This window comes from Miniopterus schreibersii, assembly GCF_964146895.1.
Source record: "Miniopterus schreibersii genome assembly, chromosome: 7".
Taxonomy (NCBI): Eukaryota; Metazoa; Chordata; class Mammalia; order Chiroptera; family Miniopteridae; genus Miniopterus; species Miniopterus schreibersii.
Window position 1 is genome coordinate 820,543 of NC_138108.1, and position 22,179 is coordinate 842,721.

The 22,179-nt window shown below is 63.2% G+C and overlaps 1 long non-coding RNA gene across 1 annotated transcript; it reads right to left on the reverse strand.

Moving 5' to 3' along the window:
• Positions 1 to 5,237: 5,237 nt before the first annotated feature.
• Positions 5,238 to 9,529, reverse strand: LOC308559671. The gene is made up of 3 exons (XR_013999190.1): positions 9,376 to 9,529; positions 8,009 to 8,236; positions 5,238 to 6,722 (listed from the first exon to the last, which is right to left on the reverse strand). It is a non-coding gene; the product is annotated as an uncharacterized lncRNA (long non-coding RNA).
• Between the last annotated feature and the right edge of the window lie 12,650 nt (positions 9,530 to 22,179).

Here is a 22,179-nt window from a genome sequence, read left to right on the forward strand (position 1 = left end):
CCGTGGGGCCCCATGGGGATGTGAAGTAGGGACAGAGCTGGAGTGGGGGACCCCAGCCTGGGCCAGTCCAGGGGGTGGGGGCCAAGAAAGGCTGTCACAGGGCAAGGGTGGTGAGTGCCCACTCCAGGACGCCACCCCCATCTGACGGCCCACACTGGGCACAGTGTGAGTGTGCACACCCGTGTGTGCCTGTGTGTACGCGTGTGTGTAACTGAGCGTGGGTGCAGGGGGCATGAGAGAGGTGAGGGTCCGGTGTCCATGGCCACCCACTCCCCAGGAGGGCTTGGGAGCCTGGTAAAAGCACAAATGTAATTTTCCTCCATCCAAGTACAAAGACCTCTAGGAATTCACTTGCTGCCCCTGGTGGAATCTCCTGCTTTAAAGATAGTTTCTGTTGCATTTCTCAGGACGGTGACAGGTATTCTTTGTGTTGTTAAAAGGTAACATATAGTTACATGAATTCTCTTGTCCAAAAGATACAGTTAACGCTCAGTTATAAATACAACTACTAGATTATTTTGGCCCTTGGTGACTTCACACTGGGATGAGGCGGGATATTTTCCAGGCCCTGGGCACACGCGGCCTCACACTTTCCGGGGGGATGTGGGTGACAGTCTGCACTCTGGGGCTGGGCAGGGACCCCCTGGGCTGGTGGGAGGCCCTCCCTGCACCTCGACTCCAGGCCTTAGACAGCTGCGTGTTTTGTCTTCACGGTGCATCCAGATGTGGCTTCTCCTTGGCAGCAGGTTCACCACCAGCATGGGATGCAAAGCCCCCTCGGACCCCTCATGTCTCCTGGCCCTAAGTCTCCCAACCCCACCCTCACTCTCAGCCTGGTTTTCTCAGCCGTGCCCGTGCTGCCCCCTTGCTGTCCTGGAACCTCCCAGCACCCAACCCCGGGGCCTTTGCACGTGCTGCCCATCTGTCAGGACTGCCTTCCCTTGCACTCCGTCTCCCCCTTTCCCCCTTTCTGGTCTCTGCTCAGATGTTACCTCCGCAGAGAGCCCCTCCCTGATCTGAACAGTGTTCCTCAGTCACCACACCCACATTTCTACGAGACCCAGGGGTCTGTCTGTCTGCCAGCCGCAGAGACTGAGAGCAGTTTTGTGTCTGTCCTGTTCATGGTGCAGGTCCCAGAAGCTGATCCTATCCCTGCTCAGACTCCCTGCTCCAGGGCCTGGCTGGGGCTGACGTGAGGGACGCCTGGGTTCTGTGGACTCCAGATGGCCCTGCGACCACCCCCAGCATGGACATTGCTACAAGACACCCCAAAGGAAGCCACGAGACCCAGGAAGCCTGGCATAGGACACCTGCTTCCCGGCCCTTCTCCCCAGAGCCCTCCCTCATAGGCCCCGGACTGGGTGTCAGTCGGGGGTACAGGTGTCCCCAGAGCTACAGCAGGTCTATGTGGGAGCAGAGGGACTGGGGCCTCGGGTGTCCTTGGAGGCTCAGAGCATTTGTGGAGAAAACATGACTCACGGGGATGAAGTGAAAACTCATCCCTCATTTTATTGAGTTAGGTTATCGAATCTCTCCTGAGCCCACAGAGACCCCCTGGGGGAAACAAGAGACTCCACCTGGGTGGGGCCACACTCCCCCCACCCCCAGGCCTCCTCAAGGGGTGACAGTCCCTCTCCCACACCTCTGCGCCCACGGCTCCTCCGCTCACTGACAGATCCAGGCCCAGTGAGGGGCAGGGCGGGCCCAAGGTCAGTGAAGGACAGGCAAGGTGGGGAACAGCGAGCCCTTTCTGGGACCCAGGCCCCAAACGGTGGGTGGCCCAGCAACGTCCTTGCCCCTCTGCTGAGACCATGTTCTGGCTCTGAGCCCAGCAGGTGTGGCCGCCAGACAGCTGGGGCTTCCAGGGGTGCTTTCGGCCTGAAGTCAGCTGCCCTTCCCTCCGCTGGCCACACCCTGGGCTATTTTGGGAGGTTGAGCTCAGAGCCCGGCCCTGCTGCTCTCACCCCAGAGCTCCTGGAAGTCTGGTCAGGAGTGTGGATGGTTCCTCTTTTGTCAGGCATTCGTCCCGTCCCCAGAGCCCCTCCGGGCACAGCCATCCCTGCGGGGTGGGGTGGGTGCTAGAGCCAACATCCCCGGCCAGCTGCTGCTCCCGGCCCCTGGAGCCACCCCCCCTCCTCCGGAGCAAGGCCCTTGCCCTCTGGCAAGGAGGGCTCTGGAAGTTTCCTTCACACCCCAGTCTGTCCCCAGCGGAGGTGGTCAGGGGCGGCAGGGCCGTGCTGCTCTGAGAAGCCTGTCCTGCCTCGGTCCCCTGCTGGCTACACACGGGTCCTCATAAAGGACCTCACGAGAACAGCGGTTACTGATCCCTTCATTACATAGAAATTACACCCTTGCACTCAGGCATTGACCTCACAGCCACTGAGGACCCTTGGAGTGTGGCCCTGGCCTGGGAGCCCCGAGATCATGCTGTGCTCCGGCCCCGGGTGACAAGGGGCTTTCCCCATCAGGGACCAAGGAGGAGCCAGTGTCCTGGGCCCACCTGGGCATGTGGCCCTGGGGAAGTCAGTGGGAACAGGCCCCAACGCCTGGCCCTCCCGTGCTCACGTGCCATGCGCTGTGGGTGTCCCTGAGCCCACCCCGTCTCCTCCAATTTCCAATCCTGACCATCAACCACCGAGGTCCAGCTCTGGAGGGGGCTCTGGGAGTTGACGGTGGTCATGGTGGGCAGAGGCCCGATTCCACCCAGGCCCAGCAGGTTGTGGGCGTGTCTGGAGGTGAAGCTGCACCCACGTTCCTGGGAAGGTTCCCGGCACGCAGCTCCTCAGCCTTGGCCTGGGTGCGTGTCTGTCCCTGCAGGACCCCCTGGTGGGCATGGAGACAGGTGTTTCGGGGTCTGGGTGGTGGGAGGCAGTGGAAGTCCCCTCGCAGGCCCTCTGCTGGAATGAACCCTGATGCCCTCAGGAGGGTCCCAGACCCAGGGCACCCTCTGTGGCAGCCCCAGCCTGGGGGGCAGTGGTCGGACTCCTCTGACACCCATCTGCACACAAGGTGGGGGCCTGGTGGGCCAGTGGGTGGGAGCTTCTAGCAGGACCTGCGGTGTCTGGAGGGGTGCGCACAGGCCCCAGCACCCACAGCCTTGGGGAGGTGGTGGAGGAACCAGCCCCCCCTCCAGGGAGACACGAGGACAGTCTCACCACGGCTGCCCGGCCCCCAAGGCCAGGCCGCAGGACGTGCCTCCCCTCCTGAGGCCAGGGTGGGGCTGTCTGGGTTGGGTTCCTCCTGGCGAGCCGGGGGATGGGCTCTGACTCTCGGTGGGGCCCAGGATCTCTGGAGCCTCCTGTTTCCTGCTGTGAGAGCCCCAAGTGCAGACAGAAGGGCCCCGCGTGTCCTTCCAGGACCACAGCTGCCAAGGGGGCCGGGTTTGCCTGCCTGGTGTGCTGGGGGGCGGCTGCCCTTCCCCTGGCCACTGTCTGGACCTCTTTGGGGCCTGTGTGGAGGGTCCAGAGTCCGGCTGGGTGGCCAGCTCAGGGTGAGGCGGGTTCTAGAGTCCCAGTGGCAGCAGCAGTGGGGGGGGGCCGGTGAGCTCAGATGGGAGTGGGGTCAGCTTTTGGCCCCTGCGTGGGGGTGGTCCCAGAGCCCGCAGGCGAGTCCCTGAGCCAGGGTCAGTTGCTGGGCCTCAGGCAGGGTGGCGTCCTGACGGACAGGGTCCTCGTTCAGGCTCAAGCACACCCAAAGGGAAGTCACCTTCCAAGAGCCCCAGGAGCACAGTGCCGGCTCCCAAGGCTCAGCCGCAGGACAGCGAGGGCCCAGCAGGGAAGGCCCTTCTCTGGGGAGGCCCGGGGGCCCCCAGGCTCTGCGGTGAGGAGGGGAGCCTGAGAAGGCTGCCCCGAAGCCGTGCGGTGCCGAGCCGGCCAAGCCACAGGGCGGAGAGGAGAAAGCAGCCGGGGCCAGAGCACAGCCAAGAAAGAACGCCTCTGTGCCTCGGCCAAGACCAGCCCGCAGGCTCGAAATAACCAAGTGAAGCTGAGACTTGTGCCCAGGGCGGCAGGCATGGCCCAGAGACGCCACTGTGCTGGGCGCCTCCAGCTACCAGGGGTCTCAGACAGGGGCATGTAGTCGCGGAGGCGAGGAGACCCCCTCCCCCAGGAAGCTGCGTCTTGATGGCCACACGGGGGGGAAGGGGGGGCAGGCCAGGTGGAGCAGGCTGGGCCCGTGCTAGAGGCCACCCTGGCCCTCGGTACCCATGTGCAGGAGCCTCGGGAAGCGGCCACCTCGGGAGGCCAGCTCCTCTTTCCCTGTTTTTTCTGATAGACTGTGTCCAGTGTCCAGGGGATTGGAGGCGAGGGCGGGTGAGGGCCGGCAGCCTCCGTGGCTATGGTGGCCGGGCTGCAAAGGGCCGGCTGGGTTTCTCGTGGGTTCCTGCGAGGAACGGCGTGGCCCCTGCCCTCAGCAGCAGCAGGGCCCCCGCCTCTGGCTCTGCTGGAACAGGGGACTCGCACTCATTCCTCAGCCTCCCTGAGAGCCCGTCCTATCCAATGCCAGGCTGCCGAGCGAGCCCTGGGACAGCTGCCCGGGCCCCCCGTTCCCACCGCAGACGGCTCACTGGGCTCCTGGCTCTGCTCTACAGGATGCGTGGAAGGGCCCAAGGGGCAGCCGGGCGGCACAGGCCAGCTCCAGGGTGTGAACTTCACCCTGTCCTCTGGGCCCTTGAGCAGTGTCCCCTCATCCTGGCCGCACACCCTGCCTGGTCGCCGTGAGCACCGAGCACAGGAGAGGGGACACGTACTCCTGGGGAGCTGAGTGGCTTGGGGACGCGGAGGCTGGGCCGGTGTGACCAGGAATAGCAGTGGCTGGAGACTCAAGTTCAGCCAAGGTCACCAGTGAGGCCTCTGGGAGCAGGTGGACCCGGGCAGGAGACCGCTCCCCCGCCTACCAGCTGTGCAGACCTGGGACGGTCTTTCGGCCCCTCTGAGCCCACTTCTGGTTTGCAAAGGGGGTGTATTTCCACCTTGGGGGTGCTGGGAGGTTGCCATGAGCTGGCCGGGTGAGCTCAGTCTCACGTCCTGCGCGTAGATGCTTCCCTGTGTCTCAGCCAGGCCAGGGAAGGGCGACCAGAGGCGCCAGGGGGAAGGGCCGGGCCACCAGGTGCATCTGGGGAGCAGCGAGTGTTGTGCTTGGCGCGAGAGGCAGTGGCCCAACAAGAAGACGTGTCACCCACAGGTGCTGGGCATTACCTGATTCCCGCTAAATGACTAAGGTCTGTTTTTTGTTTTTTTAAAAATATATCTTTATTGATTTCAGAGAGAGGAAGGGAGAGGGAGAGAGAGAAATAGAAACATCAATGATGAGAGAGTCATTGATCGAGCCCACAACCTGGGCATGTGCCCCGACTGGGAATCGAACCCCGATCGCCTGGATCCTAGGTCGACACTCAACCGCTGAGCCACGCCCGGCCGGGCTAAAGTCTGTTTTTTGAAAGCAGCAGGTGTCAGCCAGGAGGGCACTCCAAGGTTACCATTCAGGGGGGACACGGGCCAGCAAGGACACACTGTCCAGCCCTCGGCCAGGGCCCAGGGTGGGGAGGTCAGGAGGGGGGCTAGCTGAGGAGACCCAGCTATATCCTGAAGTTAGACCCCTGAAATTTCAGGACCACAAAGTAAAAGAAAATCAATTTTTAATTACTTGTAAGCCCCAAGGTTACACAGAGAGATAAGCGCAGAGCAGCGTCTCAGACCCTGCAGGCCCGTCCTCCGGCACTGCCCCCTCGTTTCCGTGACCTCGGTCAAGGCCACGATTTCCTCTCCGCCAGGGCCGGGTGCTAGGCCTGCGGCGGGGAGCCTGCTGCAGGCGGCAGAGCCTGCGGGTCCAGCCCCCATGCCCAGCCAAGGCCAGCGCTCAGCCGGCCTGTGTCCCTCCCTGTAAAGAGGGGTGTGGGGTGAACCAGTCTCCGAAGCCCCCAACTCCAGACGCAAAGGAAAGGTTCCCGTTCTTTGGAGATGGTGCAGAGAGAGGCACCTGGATCCGCCCGACCTGGTGGGGCCTTCGGGGTGGGGGCTTCTCCGTGGCCATCGCCACATGGGGGCGGGAAGGAGGCCCTGGGTGGACGGGCCGGTCAGGACCCTGGTCGAGGGCTCTCTCTGCGTATCCGGGTCCTGCCCTCCCTCCAGCTGGCATCCCTACACGAGGCCCGGGGCACAGGCGGCTCCGCTGTGGGCAATGCGGCTGGTACTGAACCTAAGGAGCCACCGAGGGTGACTCAGTGCTGCTGTTGCTGCCGCCCAGCAGAGCCACCTGGAACCCAGCTCCCGGCAGTTTGCGTGGCTCCTTAAAGGCCTCGGGAGGAGGGGCGTCCTCGGGAGATGAAACACCCTGTTCCGAAGAGCCGGGGGTGCCGGGCCTGTCAGCCGTGACGCCGTCTTCCGAACGTAGCCGTCACAGAACCACGCGATGAGTGAAGACAGCAGCGACGTCTCCTTAGACCACACGTTGACGTGACTCTTCCTCTCGCCACGTCACCCAGACACTCACCTCGGAGGAACAGGGCTCCCCTCGCTCTCCCCTGTTCACCACCCCAGACCCCAGGGGAGACTCGGGCGCCCTGGGGGGAGGCTCAGCCTCGGCTTCCTGCCCCACGGCGGTGGGCTCAGCAACGCACCCGCGACGGCAGGAGCTCAGCCCACAGAGGAGCAGCCACGGAAGGCCCGTGGACAGAAGGAGCAGCCACGGAAGGCCCGTGGACAGAAGGAGCAGCCACGGAAGGCCTGCGGACAGAAGGAGCAGATTTCAGCAGAGAGACAGCGACGGACACGAAACAGACACGGCCAGTCTCCGTCAAGGGCTTTGCCAGAGGAAATCAGAACCAGGACTGGATGCTGACAACATGCACACAGTTCGCTCAGACCATCCATGACAGGCCCTCGCGGTGACGTCCCGCAAATGGTGGCATGCGATGACAAGGCCTGTCTGCGCTCGGCCGACGGGGCTCCGCCAGCCTTCGCCGCTGCAATTCATTTTTTCCAGAGCGGCTGCGTTGACTGAAATGATCTCAGTTGTAAGCTACTATTAACATGTCACAGCCCCCACATTTTTTTTTTTTACAAACATAATTCAAAACAAATGTGTCCGCCCTGGGAGTGGTGAGAATGTTTGCACGTCCTGATAGGGAACCGCGGGGAAGGCCCCGGCGCCATCCAGCTCAGAGGTAACGCCGCCAACTCCAGCAGCTGCCCCGACACTCACAGGTGCCCCCCTCACCTGGGGCCGCCCACGCGGAGGGCGTGTGGGGAAGGAGGCCTCCAAGGCTGCGTGGCCGCCCGCCGTCGAAGGGGCAACACCGGGCCCTGCGTCTGGGCCGTATGTTCGTTCTCCCTGGACTGGAGGTGTGCGGGGCAGGTTTGGTCAAGCACTTTGGGGCAGCTGGGAGGTCCAGACAAGGGTAGGACAGACCAGACCTGAGACCCAGGACGATGGGGTGGTGCTGGGGTGGGGACAGGAGTCAGGACAGGCGGAGGAGACTCCAGGCCACCCCCATCTGGAGGCATCCTGCCCTGCTGTGCCCAGGGCTCCATGCTAGTGGGAGGTTGGGGTGGGGCCCAAGGCTTTGCCCCCCCTTCCAGGCTGGCTCATAAAGAGGGGCTCACCCAACCCTTGAGAGCAGAGCCAACAGTGGGCATGAGGACATTTGCCTGGGGCCCCCGGGCCAGGTCTGCCTCCCGGGCCCCACCCGCCTGTGACCAGAACACTGACCCACTGTCACCCCGGCTCTGGTCTCACTCTGGGGACAGGCCTCCGCCCTGGGGTCAGACAGCTTTGAAAGGTCGCGTTTGCCTTTGAGCCTGGGAAGGGGACGGAGGCCTCCGCTGGGTCCCCGCCCTGCACACAGAGCCCCATTCATCCTGGCGGGGCTCCCACGGCAGGGCCAGCGCCCTCCAGGAAGGGCCCCTCCCCACACCCCCAGCGAGGGGAGACCCTGAACCCGAGGCCTGTCTCAGCCCGTCAGGCCCGGCTGCCTAACTTCACGTGGGTGTTTCAGTTCCAGAACACCCACCGGTTCTGCAGGAACTCGCTCCAGTTCTTTGGTAAAAGTCTCCACCTTGTCATCAATTTTCTTGATTTAATTTAAAATAACGGTGCTGTGGCTGTGCCTTCGGTTGTTTTCTCAGCAGAGTCTCCGAGGCCCCTGAATCACAGGAACATCCCCGCGTTGTTTTCCTTCCTCGCTCGTCTTTAATTCGTCTAAAATCGACTCTCGGCCTGGAGTGGGGAGGGCGCCGCCCTAACACAAAGCAGAAAGATTTGGGGAGACCCCCCTCCCCCCCTCCCCCCCCCCCCCCCCGGCCCCCCTGCCCTGGGCGTCTCTCCCCTGAGCCATTAGGTTCCTGCTGTTTCCTAATTCTTTTGTTTCAAACATGCAAATTCACATACACACTCTTCTCTGGATTGAAGTGGGGGGTTTTCTTCCTGGCTTTTAGACGAGACAATTTATACAGCCCTGGTCACCCTGACCCCTCACCTGTGCTCAGCCTGAGCCCCTTTGCTGGCCTTGTGGGGAGGGAGCAGGCTGGGGGGGCGGACAGGGAGGGGTGGGGGCGGACAGGGAGGGGTGGGGGTGAGCAGGGAGGGGTGGGGGCGGACAGGGAGGGGTGGGGGCGGACAGGGAGGGGTGGGGGCGGACAGGGAGGGGTGGGGGTGAGCAGGGAGGGGTGGGGGCGGACAGGGAGGGGTGGGGGCGGACAGGGAGGGGTGGGGGTGAGCAGGGAGGGGTGGGGGCGGACAGGGAGGGGTGGGGGTGGGCAGGGAGGGGTGGGGGCGGACAGGGAGGGGTGGGGGCGAGCAGGGAGGGGTGGGGGCGGACAGGGAGGGGTGGGGGCGGACAGGGAGGGGTGGGGGTGAGCAGGGAGGGGTGGGGGCGGGCAGGGAGGGGTGGGGGTGAGCAGGGAGGGGTGGGGGCGGACAGGGAGGGGTGGGGGCGAGCAGGGAGGGGTGGGGGCGGACAGGGAGGGGTGGGGGCGGACAGGGAGGGGTGGGGGTGAGCAGGGAGGGGTGGGGGCGGACAGGGAGGGGTGGGGGTGAGCAGGGAGGGGTGGGGGCGAGCAGGGAGGGGTGGGGGCGGACAGGGAGGGGTGGGGGTGGGCAGGGAGGGGTGGGGGCGGGCAGGGAGGGGTGGGGGCGGACAGGGAGGGGTGGGGGCGAGCAGGGAGGGGTGGGGGTGAGCAGGGAGGGGTGGGGGCGGACAGGGAGGGGTGGGGGTGGGCAGGGAGGGGTGGGGGCGGACAGGGAGGGGTGGGGGCGGACAGGGAGGGGTGGGGGTGGGCAGGGAGGGGTGGGGCGGACAGGGAGGGGTGAGGGGCGCCAGGGCACCTACAGCTAGTCCGGGCCAACCGGTCTCCTACGTGAGGGCGGAACTGGCCTCACCTGAGCTGGTCCAGGGGCTTCTAACTGACGGAACAAGGCCAGTGAGCTGGCCGGAGCCGCGTCCTCGGTTAAAACAAGCCCTCGGGGTATTTCCAGGACGGCATTTGCAGCCCGGGCGGGCGCTGTGACAATGACACTCGGCCTTTGTCTGCCCGAGGGGTTTTGGTGGCGGAGTTTCTGGGTCAAAGGGCACGGCACGGGATTGGGGCAGCGGCCAAACTGTCGGAGTGGCTCTCGGAGGCCCCATCCCCCCACTCACTGGCCGGAGCACCCCCACCCGAGGGACAGGCTGCTCCGGCGCCTCAGGGCCCCTCTCGTCCCACCGTCCACTCTGCCAGGGGCAGTCACGGGGTCGTCCCCCGAGTCACGTCTCTAATCCTCCTAAAGCTGAACACTTTCTTCCCATTTACTGTCTCCGGGCAGAATTTCAATTCCCCCTTTTTTTTCTTTCCAGACTGCGAGAGCCTCCCTCTGGGGCAGGACAATTTAATTAAGTTAATTGCAGCGCCCAAGGACGGGCTTTCGGGGACCCGGGCTGTGGGGCAGGCCAGTGGCAGGATCCTCCCGGGTGCTCGTGAAACCCCGGGGGAGGCTCCGCTATCCGTTTATCGGGGATGAAGGTCGTGGGGGTCAAGGGCCAGCACCTGACACTCCTGCCCTGACCTCCAGCCAGTGCCCTCTGCTTCTCTGGGGAGCAGAACCCCCCATCAGTCCCCCCAACACCCCCTCCCCGTGGACCGGCCTGCAGGCTGCCCCTAAGCCCACGGAGCCTGCCTTCCTGGCTGTCACCGCAGGGTCCCCTGCTTCCCACTCGGGGACAAGGGACCCAACAGAACACAGTCTTGGGCCTCCTGGGCTGCGGCCGGAGGCGGGAGGTGCTGTGAGCGAGCTCGAGGGCCTCCAGGTGTGACGCGTCCGAGCTCCTGTAAAGGTGGAGAAGCCACCAGGAGGAGGGGAAGTCAGCCCTGTCCCCGAGGAGGGACCAGGCTGGGAAAGGAAGCGGCTGGGCTGAAGGGGGCGCCCACTTGGGGCCATGTGGTCATGTCCGGGCAAGGAGGGGTGCAGGGGGCACATGGGGACATGCCTTACCTCCAGCCTCAGCGCGTCCCCACAGTCCACTTGCTGTCCCTCAGGGGAGGGGCGAGTTCCCTTGGGGCCAAGGCCTCCTCTGTTTGGAATCACCCAGGGGCTGGCCTGGGGACAGGAGGAAGGTGGGGTGGGAGGTGGGGGAGATGCAGGGAGCCCTGGGCTCTGTCCCCGGCACTGGGCACCACAGGCACCCACGGGTGGTTCTAGGAAGCTGGGAACACACCGTGCACTGACCCGAGGGGGGAGGGGCCGTGAGACCCTGACCAGAGCTCTGGGGACTTGGCCTTCACACAGGCCACCCAAGGCCCGCCTGCTCCCCTGACAGGGCCGCCCCCCCAACAAGAACAGCCCTGCGAGCAGGAGCAGCCGGGGCCCCCTCATGAATATGTATCAGGGCGGCCTCCTGGCCCCCATTCTCACCACCCCTCCCCAGGGACACTTATCTGTGCTGGTGAATGGGGTGCTATTGTGGGCAAGACTGCAGAATTTTAATGACCTGCAAAATATAGTTAATTATGTAAAAAGACATCTTCTGCACTTTTTCATGTAAATGAGACAAATTAATTGGTGTTGGGTAGCTGTGAGAAGGCTCTATCCCAGAGGGGTGGGGCGGGAGTCCCTGCCGGTCTGGAGTAGGTAGGTGCTCGCCAGAGAGCCCGTGAAAGGAGACACGGAGAAGGGCGGTTTCTGATCCGTCCAATTAATCCTGTCTCCGGGCCGCTCGGGGTTGTAACCCAAACCGTGAGAAAGCCCTGCCCGTGGGTTCTCGCCGCGGCCCTGTCACCGAGAAGCCAGGGAACCTGGGGTGGGGGCAGGGGAAGCTGCTGTGGGGCGATCGCCCCCCTCACCCGCTGGTCCTTAGCCAAGCTCCCAGAAGGTGGCCCTGAGGGTTGGTGACAGCCTGGCCTCGGGGGGGATGGGCAGGGCCCATGCTGGCTCCAGGTCAATCAGAACATTTGTGTCAAAAAATCTGGCCCTTCAGCCCTGGCGGGTCTGGCAACGTGGTTAGAGCGTTGGCCCTCAGACCGAAGGGTTGCGGGTTCGATTCCGGTCAAGGGCACGTGTTTGGGTTGCAGGTTCGATCCTCAGCCTTAGTTGGGGCCTCTGCAGGAGGCAACTAATCGACGTCTCTCCCTCTCACATCGATGTTTCTCTCTCTCCCTCCTCCCCACCTCCCTCCCTCCCGCTGTCTCTAAAAATCAACGGAAAAAGTTTCCCCGCGTGAAGATTAACAAAAAAAAGGTGACACTTCCAAGGAAGGGAACAGACACTTCTCCAAAGATACAGGAATGGCCCACGAGCCCGTGAGGTGCTCAGCATCACTGACCATCAGGGACACGCCACTCGGACCACAACGAGATGGCACCGCACCCGACCGCAAGGGTTAGAGTCAAGAAAACGGGGGGCAGCCAGGGCCGGGGGTGTGGAGAAGCTGGACCCCCCCCATGCCGACGGGAGGCGTCTGCACGTCGGTGTTCACAGCGCGTCACTCACGATAGCTGACGGGTGGAGCAGGACGGACGGACGGACGGACGCATGACCGTGTGCGGCCCCCCCACAGCGAGTGCTCTTCCGTCACCCGCTACACCGGAGGGACCCTGAGACCTTATCAAAGGGAAGTGAGCCACACGCAGGACAGACATTAGGTGATTCCATTCTATTCGGGACCTGGCCAGGTGCGTAGAGCGGGAAGGCAGATTGGGGGGGCTAGTGTTTGAGGGGACAGTCTCTGCTGGGGAAAGTGAAAGGCTTTAGGTGTAGAAAGTGGCGATGGCCGCACCGCTCTGTAAATGTATTTGACGCCACTGAACTGCACGCCTGGGAAGGCCACAATTATTTTTTAAAAACCTGACCCCCTGTCCAGGCCGTGCAGGAGGGGGCGAGAGCAGGAAGGGAGGACCCCGTGGGCCTCCGGGTCTGGTTTCCCTGGGGACAGTGTCAGGGCAGCTGGGCTCGTGGGGGCCCCTCCACGCACAGCGGGGCCTTGCCTTCAGCCCCTCCTCCTGACTCTGCTTCCAGAAGCCACCAAGGGTCACTTATCACATCCCCAGCCCCGAATCAAACCAGATCTGCCCCACTGGGCTCATCTTTCTGGAGCCCCCTCGGCTCTCCCGGCCCAGCTGGGGGTGCCCGGGCCCCCAGAGGCCTCCGCCGTCCCTGGGAACCACCCGCCAACAATGGGCTTCTGTCTCCAGGGAGAAATCGGACCCGGCTGGGCTCAGCATCCAGCAGCACCACATTCTTATCGGCCTGGCCGCCCAGCCAGTTCCACTTAGGAGGAAACCCGACCTGCCCACGGCTGTTGTGGAGTCTCCCCAGCTTGAAAATGAGAACCGGGGAACGGCACCGACCCCTCACAGCCTGACAGGCAGCAGGGCTCCCTGGATCTTTCCCAAAAGCTCCCTGGAGCCCCTGGGGATTGACAGGCTGGTACTTGGAGAGGATGCCATCTCGAGCACCCTGAGCACACCGCACCTGCTGCAGTCTTAAATTTCCAGCCAGGTGCTGGGAGACAGGGTGTGTTTCCAGGCAGTGGGCCTCACTGTCACCCAAACTCACACACCCGGGCCCTGGACAGAAGCCACAGCCTTAGTGAGGCCACCAGTGGAGGGTGCAACGCCAATGTCACCTCCCAAAGCCATTGCGTGTGCACCACCCTGTACTAGAAGCACGTCCCTGACCACGGCCCAGGCAGCCAGACACGGGGCCCACCCCCGGGGATGGGCTGCTTCCCCAGCACTCGCCTCCCAGCATGGGACCCAGAACTGACCACTGGACACTGCGCCAGACCTGCTGAGGACAGTCTGGCTCCAGCTCCACAGCTCAGGCCACCTGAGGACAGCTCTGAGCAGGGCATCCCCGGACACAGCCCCACTGTTCCAGGCCACCGTGTCCATCCCATCTGCCCCAGCCCTTTCCAGGCAGAGCCAGTGTCCCTGGGTGTGGTCCCTGCCTTCCTGGGCAGTGGCTATGCTAAGAAGCAATTGGAGGGGGTGACCCCCACTGGACACAGCGGGCTTTGGGGATACAGCTGTCCCCTAGCACAGCCTGCCCAGCAGAGCAGGACGGACCCCAGCCGCACACCTAGCTCTGCAGGGCCGGCCTCCTGAGCTGTGCAGGCCGAAGGGCCACCAGGCGGAGTCGCCCACCCAGACCGAGGTCCCCACATGGAGGGGTTACAAGTCTAGAAAGTCAGAGGCCATAGTTGCACTAATTTCCTTTTGTGTGATGCTCCCAGACATGAATCTGCCTCCAAACGCTCCCCCCCCCCCCCAGCTTTATTTCCCCAGCTCCCTTCAGGTGTGACGGGCCGTTAAACATCATATATATTCAAGGTGTGCAACTCGACGATCGGACATAAGTACACAATACGGAAGAGTTGCCACAGCTGCTCTAATTAACACCCACCACGCGCCCCCCCCTTCCTTTGTGGCGAGAAGACTTGCGATCACCTCTCAGCAAATTTCAAGGACACGACGCAGCGTTAACTACAATCGTACACTGTACGTTACACCCCAGAAGCCTTCGTTCTGCGCGACCCAGACTCTGTCCCCTGGCCGAGCACCCCCGCTTCCCCTCCTCCGGGCCCTGGCGCCACCGTGGACCAGGCCCGCGCACATGGGTGTCGGGGTAGTTGGGCGCTCTCTCTCCAGCCCGGCAATCCCTGGGCCCCTCCGAGTGTGACCCTGCGTTAACCTAAGGAAGGGACACTTTCTAAAATGTGTCCCCTGAAGTTCGAGGGGGCAGGGACCCTGCAAGGCCGCCGGGGACACCACCAGAGAGCTGCGGTCGCTGGCCTGAGTCCGGCGCTGAGATTAGATTCCTTCCTCCTGAATGGCACATCAGGCCGGCTTCTCCATCACCGCCGAGCGCAAATCGCATTTCACGGAGGTTTTCAATAATGACACTGTCAGCACCACCCCGCCCCCGGACATCAGCCAGCGGGAACCCTGCCAGGGAGGCTCCGGGGGCCTGGAGGAGCAGAGCGGGTGCAGGAGGCAGGGGCCGCCCGGGCACACCCTGGCCCCCACCCACTGCCTGGCGCAGGGGACGGGCCCATGTGCGAGCTGGGAGCCGTGGGCATCCGGCGGGCACTCGCCCGGAGCCCCGTGGGATCCGCAGGAACACCATGCAGGCTGTGCGTCCCCTCCCCGCGCCCCCCCCAGTGCACCCTCACCACTAAAGTCACCAGCGAACGGCGCACCCGACAGGGACAGTCCCACCTTCGCCTCCGGAGGGACCCACCTGGTCACCCCCTCGGGGAACGCCGCTCAGCCCCGCGGCTGGATTAAGGGCCGGGACGCGGTGTTCGCTGGGGGCGCGGGCGAACCTTCCGTTCTGGGCTCCGCCAGCGGGCGACCGGCAGGGCCACTGCTGCTGCTTCGGGTCCACAGGACTCGGCCCCTTTTTCAGAGGGGAGGTCGGGAGAGCCCTTCCCTGGTTTGGGTATAAATCCACGGCTTTTAAATTGCTGGTCAGCTTTCGAGTTTTCTGGAGCAGATCCCGCATCCGGGGGAGCACAGACGCACGCGAGCTCAGCGGGTGCTCACAGAGAGCGCGCCCCCGGCCGGCGCCCGGGGAGAGACCGGGCGTTCCCGGCGTTCGGGAAGGTTCCCTCGCACCGCCATTCCGCGAGGCGTCTCGCTGGCTCAGGCCTCTCACACGGGGGATAGCGTGGGACACACCGTCTCGTGTGTGGCGTTTACCGTGCCCCGCGGCGTGGCTGAGACGCGCTCGCTCTGTGGAGCCGCGGGCGTCCGTGTTCGTTGCCGCATAATATTCCACCCCACCAACAGGCGGGCCTGGGCTTCTGCGTCCGTCCAGCCTCCGCCGGCCGGCCCAGCTCGCGGCTTGAACTTGCCCCCCTGCGGAGCGAGCGCCGTTCCACGGCTCCCGGGCCCTCTGAGCATCGCTGTTCTCAAACCGTGTCTCCCGCCCACTGTCCCCCTCACCCTGCGCCTGCAGATCGCGGGTCCTGCTCACGGTCAGGAAGCCAGGCTTTTGCAGATTCCTTCCATCTTCTCCACTCTGCTTTCCACCCTTAATGGTATCTTTCGAAAGAAACCACAGTAGCTAAATCACTGAGGAATTTCTTCAGAATCTTGGAAAGTCGGGGATTTCTGGGACGCGCGGGGGAGGGGGAGAGGTTCTGAGGCAGACGTGGCTCTGCCCTGGGGTCTGTGGTGGGTCCACGGGGTCCAGGCAGCACCCCCACCCCGCCCCCGGCTGTGAGCAGACAGGGAAAGTGGGGGCGGTGCAGTCACCCTGGCCAGTCCCGGGGACAAGCGGAGGAGACCCCATTCCTGGGCGCCCCCTGCAGCCCTGGAGGGAAAGCAAACGGCAAGACCCCGAGGGAGGAGCCCGGGCAACTTGTCACGTGCCCTTGGCTAAGTCCCCTCTCTCCGAGCCTCAGTTTCCCCACCTGTACAGCCAAGGCGTTGACGTAGATCTCGCGTGCCTTGGTTGCACCCTGTCCCGCCCGGGCCTCTGTGTGCGGAGGGCGGCCTGTGTGGAAGGCTGGGCCGCAGCGTCCTTGGTGGGCTCACCTGGTCCTGTCTGATTTCCATCTCCTGTGACAGCAGGGGCCTGGGTTTTCTCGTTGGGCCCCTGTGATAGCTGGGTGCCCTGTGACAGCTGGGTGCCCGTGATAGCTGAGTGCCCGTGATAGCTGGGTGCCCTGTGATAGCTGGGTGCCCCCGTGATAGCTGAGTGCCCGTGATAGCTGAGTGCCCGTGATAGCTGGGTGCCCTGTGATAGCTGGGTGCCCCGTGATAGCTGGGTGCCCCTGTGATAGCTGGGTGCCCCGTGACAGCTGGGTGGCCCGTGATAGCTGGGTGCCCCTGTGATAGCTGGGGGCCCCCGTGACAGCTGGGTGCCCCGTGATAGCTGGGTGCCCCCGTGATAGCTGGGTGCCCCTGTGACAGCTGGGTGCCCCTGTGATAGCTGGGTGCCCTGTGATAGCTGGGTGCCCCTGTGATAGCTGGGTGCCCCTGTGACAGCTGGGTGCCCCGTGATAGCTGGGTGCCCCGTGATAGCTGGGTGCCCCTGTGATAGCTGGGTGCCCCGTGACAGCTGGGTGCCCCTGTGATAGCTGGGTGCCCCGTGATAGCTGGGTGCCCCCGTGATAGCTGGGTGCCCCCGTGATAGCTGGGTGCCCTGTGATAGCTGGGTGCCCCCGTGATAGCTGGGTGCCCTGTGATAGCTGGGTGCCCCGTGATGGCTGGGTGCCCCGTGATAGCTGGGTGCCCCCGTGATAGCTGGGTGCCCCCGTGATAGCTGGGTGCCCTGTGATAGCTGGGTGCCCCGTGATGGCTGGGTGCCCTGTGATAGCTGGGTGCCCCCGTGATAGCTGGGTGCCCCTGTGACAGCTGGGTGCCCCTGTGATAGCTGGGTGCCCCGTGACAGCTGGGTGCCCCCTCGGGCTCACTGTGATTGTGTTCTGTTGTCTTCTTCCACCATCCTTGGCACGTTTCTCCTGGTGTAACATTTCCGCGTGTGCTGTTACTTTGTTTCTCTCGAGACACTGCTCAGGGTTGCACTGTTTACGCTTTGTCTTTACTTGAGAAGGAAACATTTTATTCTCCCAGCAGCTACCTTGAATCTGAAACGTGTTACCCTGTTTCTCTGCGGCAGGGATCCTGATCAGCACCTGTTTCGCCCCCTGGGTGGGCGGCTCGAGCGCCCTCGGGTTTCTCCTTTCCGCGTCCAGTCCTCACATTGTGTTTGAATCCCGTCGGCTTCCCGAGCTTTCATCTGTGAGTGTTGTATGCGTTACGTGTTTTTGCAAGTTATTTGGGCATTTACACTCTATTCGGTCAACATTTGCATTCTCTAAACGTCACTGTATCACTTACTGGTTTGAGAAGCCACCGTCACGTTTTTGTACCTTTTTCCTGGCCATTTCTCGTTCGCCCGGCCCTCCAGCCTGAGCGCTAGTGTCCAGTGCGCTCTCGGCGCCCTGGGGCTGCGGACACGCCTCCGGCTGCCTCCTGGGGAACCGCCGGAGAGGAAGGAGCCCCCGGGTCATGCACGGCTCTCCGCGCCTCACAGTCCGGACTGCGACTCGGTTCTCAGGTTGGGCCGGGCCCTGCACAGAACTGGGAGCTGACATTTGCTTCCTCCGTTAACCAGGAGGTTTCCCCGCAGCCCGGACGCCTGCGCACATCTGACCTTGAGAAGGGAGCTACTTGAGGTTACCCCTCCTGGAACTTGACCGGCCCCAGCGTCCGTCCGAAGAAATCTCACCAGAGAAAGGGAAACTAGAGAAAGGACCAAATCAGTATCTTAACACTGAAGTGTAAAATATATGAAATGAAAACTTCACCGTAAGTAAAGATTGGAGATGGCTGAATAAACACTGTCAGCCCCAGATTCTCTACCCATCAGATGAGGTGACATAAAGATTCCTTCAGCCCCGGCTGGTGTTGCTCAGTGGTTGGATCGTTGGCCCTCGGACCAAAGGGTTGAGGGTTCACGTCCCAGTCAAGGGCATGTACCTCAGCTGCAAGTTCCATCCCCGGCCCCAGACGGGATGTATGTGGGAGGCAACCAGTCGATGTGTCTTTCTCACATCAATGTTTCTCTCTATCTCACCCGCCTCCCTCCCTTCCACTCTCTTCAAAAAGGTCAATGGGGCCCGGCCGGGCGTGGCTCAGCGGTTAAGCATCGACCTAGGATCCAGGCGATCAGGGTTCGATTCCCGGTCAGGGCACATGCCCGGGTTGCGGGCTGCAGCCAATCAATGACTCTCTCATCATGGATGTTTCTAGCTCTCTCTCTCCCTCTCCTTTCCTCTCTCTGAAATCAATAAAGATATATTAAAAAAAAAAAAAATCAATGGAAAAAATACATTAAAAAAATAATCAAACAAAACAATCCTCTCTGCTAAGAGCCATAAACGCTGCTGAGGGGACTGGAGATGTGAATAAATGCCGACCCACCCTGCGGGCTGTGAGAGGCGGTATTCGCAGACATAACCTCTCCCTGGGGTTCAAAGAGCAAAAAGCTCCCCGGTACCCTCGATGGGGTTGCTGGGACGCATCGGTGCTGTGCCACACGGTGGAATATTACATGGGGACGGAAAGGGACACGCAACACACAGACGACACTCACACGTCATCAAGGGAAAGGAGCCAGACGCAATAATGCCCAGTTCGTGTTCGTGGCCTCTGAGAGGCACGACCAGTGGGCGGCCCAGAAATGAAAACAGGTTGCCGTGGGGGTGGGGGGGGCTGGCCGAGCGAGGAGATGCTCCCTGTCTGGACAGTGGTGGCAGCTGCGAGGTGGCTCAGTTATCAGGACGCATCCGAATGTGCACAAACACGTGTGCATAGCGCCCTTTCCGGGAAGCGGTGGCAATGAGGTCACCTGAGTATATTTAGCGCCTGTAATGGGACATGGCCTCAGCGATGTGCTCAGCACACCGACTGTGCCAGCCCCTGGCAAGGAAACCTACCCCTGGCTTCGGCCGGTGAGCGCTCCAGTGTCTGGGCCTGCTGTGCTTTATGTCACCAGCCCCAAGGAAATTTTGGTGGCTGAGAGAAAGCTGCCTCTTCCGAGAAGCCCTCCTGCCTCTCCACGTCTGTGTCCGTGGTGGTGGAAAATAATGCAGACCACTTGGCCGTCTGTCTGTTTACAGAAATCTGAAATGGGCACCCGCGGTGAAGGGCCCCCTCCTGCCTGTGGCCCCATCTATTAACTTGTTGGTGGAAGTTGCAGACCACCAGGGGTTGGTCCCCTCACCATAAACATGAGGAGGAGAATCTGGAGACAAGCCCAGGACTGGCTTTGATGGGCAGAGGGAGCCCTTGGCACAGAGCCCCTCCGCGGAACAGCTCCAGCCGGCCCAGTCCCCACTGCCCAGATGTGGCCCATGTCATCCGCCAGTGGGGCCTGTGACCCAAGTGTGGGCCCTGGTGGGGTGAGCTCAGTGGCACCCTGTGGGCTCCACCCCTGAGACCAGCCCAGGACACTCCAGGCAGGAAGTGGCAGCCAGGAGCCTGCAGATCCGCCCCTGAGACCTTGGCCGGGGTCATCAGGTCACCCGGGGGCATGGGGCTGCGGTCAGCACCCTGAGCCCCTGGGGGAAAGGTGACAGGGTCATCAAGGAAGGCAGCAGTCGTGACCTGTGGTTGCAGAAGGGCCACACCTGCTACAGGTATCCACGGTGGCCCGGCCACCTCACAGCCACCTCACTGCCCCGCGACAAGCCCGGCTTGTCATTTCTGGGTGGCAATTGCTTGTGGAGTTCACTTCTACCTAGTCCTGGGGAGATAACCCGTTTTTACCTAGTCCTGGGGAGATAACCCGTCCTCAGCAGGCGCCCTCTGCGTTGATTCCAGGCCGCCTGACAGCCGGAGGGGTCTCGCGCTTCCGGCCACTGGAGGCTGGATAGGCCTGGGGGGGCTGGGAAGTGCTGAAGTGCTGGGGGAGGGCCCCTCGCTAACTGTGGAGATGTCGCCTGAACAAGTGACCCCACGTGGGCCTGTGACAAACAGTCAGGGGACGTCTGGGTCAGGAGGTCGGCTGGCAGGGCCCCTGGGCTTTCTGGGAGGTGTTGACTCAGGGGCCTTGTCTCATGCTGGGACTCTACGGGGTGGGGGCGCAGGGCCCACGGGCACAAAGCAGCCTCTGTGGCAGCAGAGATAAGTCAGAGTTGCCCTGCTGTGTCGTCAGAGGGCAGAAATAGCCCGGCTCCCTTCCCCGAAGAGCCTGTGTGGGCTGGTCCGGGCGGCCGTCTGCCCCGGTCCTTGAGGCCGGGTGATGAGAGCAGGCGTCACCCCGCCCTCCCTCCCGCGCCCAGGAGCCGAGAGGCTGGCCCTGCACGGGGTCTCAGGGTGTGAGGGCTGTGGGGCCCCCACCCCACCCCCACCTCCCAAGGCCCCGGGGACGGCTGCCTGTGTGTGCCGGGCTGCAGGCCCAGGACCCGGCGCCTAGAGCCGGCGGTCAGCGCCGCGGCCTTGGGCGAGGCTCCCAGCCGGTGCTGACCGGTGCTCAGGCCAGGCCCTCGAGGTGACCCTGGGCATGAGCCGGGGCAGGGGTAGCACTTGGCTGCTGGAACGAGGCGGGTGAATAAACGGTCTCTCACGGGAATGAATGGTCGAAGCTGCCACTGCCCCGGCCTTGGCCCCCATCCCTTCTCTCCTGGACCTCGCAGTGCCTGCCGCTGGCCTTCCCACACGCGATCTCTAGGCCATTTGGCTCTCAGGGCAGAGTGACACCAGTGCCGGGTGTGTGGTGGGGGGAGCGGGAGAGCCAGGGGTGATAAGGTGGAAGGGTCGCGGAGCTCCGCCCGTAGCTGAGGGGGCCTCCAACGTGTTCACACGAAGTGCTGACCTGGGCAAGGCTGGGGGTGACCAGGGAGGGCCCGATTGGCATCCCTGGGGGCCTCTGCCCTGGTCCACAGCTGACCAGACCCACTCTGGCCAGTCCACACACACGACACCTCCGGGGTCCTTCAGGAACCTCCTGATGAAAGTGTCCACGGAGAGCTGCAGCCTCTTTCCAGTTTACAACTTCATGGCTTCACGGCGTCATTCAGGGGCCAGCGGCGGGCAGCCCTCGGAGCTCCAGGCCCCCTCAGAGGCCGCTTGGGCAGCTGGAGGAGGGGCCCCTCCTCGCGGACGCTCCGTCACTAGGAGACCCTCGAGCCCCCCCCACCCCAAGCCTCACGTCTGTGAGAAGCGATGCTCGGTGGTCGGGCATCGAGGTTTCTCAGAACTTCCTCAGAGAAGCAGGACAACGGATCGGATTAGAGAATTATTACATGCGAGGGGCAGATGAGCTTCAGGCACAGCTGGATCCAGGGGACTGGACAAGGCTGTTAGAACCATGTCTCTCCCTCTCGGTTCTGCTTCCCTCCTGTAGCTTCTCAGGTGGACACTGAGGCCCAGAGAAGCCCCAGGCACAGAGCAGCCCCCCTTTCGATAAACACCTGGATCTCCCACAGAACCGAGGCGGGTGACCTGGGTCCCGCGTCCGCTCTGGCTGATCAGGGCCTTAGGGGCTGGGCAGTGCTGATCAGCTGGCCTGGGCCACGTGTCCACTGCCACGTTCACAGTCCCTCCAGCATCAGTGCACTGGGGAGAGGGGCATCTTCAGGGGAAACTCGGGAAGGAGGGGTGGCTGCCCACGTGGAGCACCCACGTGGCCGTGCGGGGTGGCCAGCGACCGCTCCTATGGAGAGGCGTGTACGCAGGCAAAGCTCTGCCAGGAGGCTTGGGCTCACCTGCCAACCTCCTCGTTTGGAGCAGATCTCATGGCTGCCGGGACCTGCGTCTCAGAAAAGCCCCGCCAACTTCAAAGGGCCTGTCCGCCGCCCGCTTTGATCTCGGAGGGGGCTCCCTGGGCATCGTGATCAAAGACGGCCGCGATTCCAGGTATGCGCAGGGCCGTCTGCAGCAGACGCGCTGCGGCTTTCATCCGGCTCTGAGTCGCTGTCTGAGAGACTCGTGTGTCCTCAGAAGCACGGTTCTTTTTATGTTAGAAACACAGCAACAAAAACGTACCTGGAGTCACGGGGATGAAGGAGCCGAGCCCGGCCTCGGAACCAGGCTGAGGTTGGGTGACTCAGGGCGGCGAGGATGGGGCAGCGGGACTTCGGGCTAAGCCGCTGGGTGTCCCCGAGGTCGCTGCCCCGCCCTGGGCTCCGCTTGAGCTTCTATAATGACAACCACCGTGGTCTCCACTCCCAGCCCAGGGACGCGGTGCCGGGTG